The following is a 3,000-nucleotide window of genomic DNA, read 5'->3' as shown; positions in this document are numbered from 1 at the left end:
ATTTAATCCACCTCAATCCCTGTCAAAACCCCTCCACAACCCTGTCAACCAAACATGGCCTCACGTTTTTCAGATGAGGAGAGGGGAGGGGATGAGAGGGGCCATCGGTGAGAGATGAGGTCGTCGGTTGTGGCAGCTGTGGGGGCGAGGGGGTGGGTGATGCTGGCGAGATCGGGATTTGGAGAGGGAGTGGAGAGATAGAGAGAGGGAGTAGAGAGAGTGAGGGGAATGGGAGAGTGAGTGTTGCGTCTAGCTGTGCGGCTGTGTTGGAGAGTAAGATGGATTGGCAACATTTCCTGTCTTTTTCTAGGGAGCAATGTTTCCTGTCAAAAAGGAAAGATGCATATGAGGGGTAAAATAGGAATAAAGTAAATAACATATATATTAAATATGGGTCATACAAATAAAGATTTTTTATACATATTCACTATATTCAAAATATCATACAAATAAACACAAATTTGAGAGAGGAAACAGAATATACTTGGTTTATGTTGGACTTCTTGCATATGTTTATCTTGTGTCAGACAATTTCTCTTAGTCTGTATAAATAAATTATAAGGATTCAAGAAATTATGGATAACCAACTATTTTTATATAACAAAGGAAAAAACGGTTGTTTGCTCATAGAGAAATGCAACATATTTTTTTCTTTGGTGGCTGCTATGGTGGTGCCAGAGAGAGGTGACAGACGTTGGTGTCAAGCCTAGAGGTTTCTTCACTTTTATTTGTACTTTTACTTCTTGGTTATTGTTACTTTGTGTAAAGACTAGCGTTCTGCTAATTGCTCAGTTTTGCCAGGTTGGCATGTACGTTGTTTGTACTATGATCTTTATGATATAAATGAGACACGTATTCCATGCAAAAAAACACTTTTTCGTCCAGTATTCCAATGAGCATAGATGGGTAATAAATTAACATATTTCATTATCATAAAATTCATAATACAAGCATTTTTTTTGTTCTCACTACATTAAATATATTAGTTTAGGAAATTGGAGGGATGTGTCTGGCTATTTTTTTAATGCTTTGGTGGAACGGTAAAGAACTTGTGAAGCCGGTTTGTGCGGTGAGTATTCTCCTTTACACGTTTTAAGACCTTTCACGTGAATTATTAATGCTAACTACACATATCGCCTGTGCGGGATGGGTGTGAGTTGAGGAAACCATTTTTATCCAACTTTCGTGATTTTGTGCGAAAATTTCTTAGACGCATCAAGTAGATCTTAATTTGTAATAGTTTTTAGTTGGATCATCGCTTTATATGTATACATAGTCAATTTGCCTTTTTTGTTATCAATTTACATTGCAACTGAAGTGAACTTCAGTTATTTCTCGATTGGGCTCACATTATATTGTCTCTACATGTGAAATTTGGCATTCATTATCTTTATATAACTCCAACTAGATATACTTCAAAAGCCCGTGGCAATGTACGAGCATTCTACTATCTAGGTAGTTTTTGGCTTCATGAAACTGTGCAAAAGCTTGAACTGACAATGGTATGTGAAATAATTCTTGAAAACAATCAGAATCTGCAGCTTCTCTTACTGAGTCAAAGCAAAATAGAACAACTCTGGGAACTGGTTTTTTTTAAACGAAGCAAAAGATTTGCCAATTTCATTGAATAAGGAGAAGAGTATGGTTTAGTACATCACAGCCCCGCCAAAGCAGAAAGGGCAAAGGCCTACTCCCGCGGCATCTAATTACACAAATGTTTGGCGCCCGCCATAGCCCAGATAGACGCATCCTCCTTAATAGTTCGCACTATGACCGCCACAGGTGTCGTCTTGGTCCTGAACACGCGTGCATTTCTCTCCTTCCAAAGCTCCCAGCTTACAAGGTGTAGTACAGAGGCCAAGGCTCTCCTCGGGTGCGCATTGTTGGCGAGGACTCCATCCCACCAAAACCTTACTGTGCCAAAGTTCAACTAGTGGGTGGTATCTATATCAAGGTGCAGCCATGCAAGGACCTCCTTCCAGACCCGAATGGAGAAGCGGCACTTGAACAGTAGATGTGCCGCGGACTCTCGCACTTGATTGCAAAGCGGGCAACGACCACAGCTTGGCCACCCACGACATTGCAGCCTGTCTGCCGTCCAGACCGGATTTTGTGTGACCAACCAGGCAAAGATTTTACATTTTGGAGGGGCCCAAGCCTTCCACACAATGGTTTGCAAGTTGGATTGAACAAGTCCAGCAAATTGGGCCAAATAGGCCGTCTTGGCAGAGTAAGATCCATCACTAGAGAGCTTCCAAAGGATGGTGTCTGGGACACCAGGTTGGAGGTTGATAGGAAAGAGCATGTTCCACAGAGCAATGAACTGTTCGAGATGGACTAGGGATAATCTTGCTGTTGTGTCAATCCAATTTACCCAGTTATCCTCCCTGAGGGCCAAAGCAATGGTGCCACGCTTCTTCCTGGAAAGCTCGAAAGATTTTTGGGGCGATGTCTTTGGGACGGATGCCATCCAACCAAGAAGACTCCCAGAAAATGTCCTTGGAGCCATCACCAATTGTGACCTTAGTGACAGCCGCAAAGATGTCTCGATCTTCCTTTCTATAGGGGAGCTCAGTACCACACCATGCCCTTGGCGGGTCATCCCACTCTAGCCATAGCCATCTAAGGCGGAGCGCGGTGGCGAACTTTTTCAAATTGAGGATTCCCAGGCCCCCAAATTGCTTGGGCCTACAAACGTGCTCCCAGTTAATTTTGCATTTGCCGCCAGACATAGTGTTAGTTCCATCCCAAAGATAGGCTCTTCGCAAATTGTCCATTTTCTGTAGCACCTCCATCGGGATGTCTAGTGGGGTGATATGGTAGATGGCCACTGCCGTGAGGACCGCCTTGACCAAGCCATTCGGCCAGCAATAGCCACATGTCTCCCTCTCCAAGGTGCAAGCTTTTCGACTGCATTGTCTTCAAGGTGCTGTAAATGGATCCTTTTGAGCCATCGAATCGCAAGCGGAAGGCCTAAGTAGCGAATTGGGAATGATGATC

This window comes from Triticum dicoccoides, chromosome 3B (assembly GCF_002162155.2).
Source record: "Triticum dicoccoides isolate Atlit2015 ecotype Zavitan chromosome 3B, WEW_v2.0, whole genome shotgun sequence".
Lineage (NCBI taxonomy): Eukaryota > Viridiplantae > Streptophyta > Magnoliopsida > Poales > Poaceae > Triticum > Triticum dicoccoides.
The sequence above is the reverse complement of the archived record's forward strand: the minus strand, read 5'-3'. Positions refer to the sequence as shown.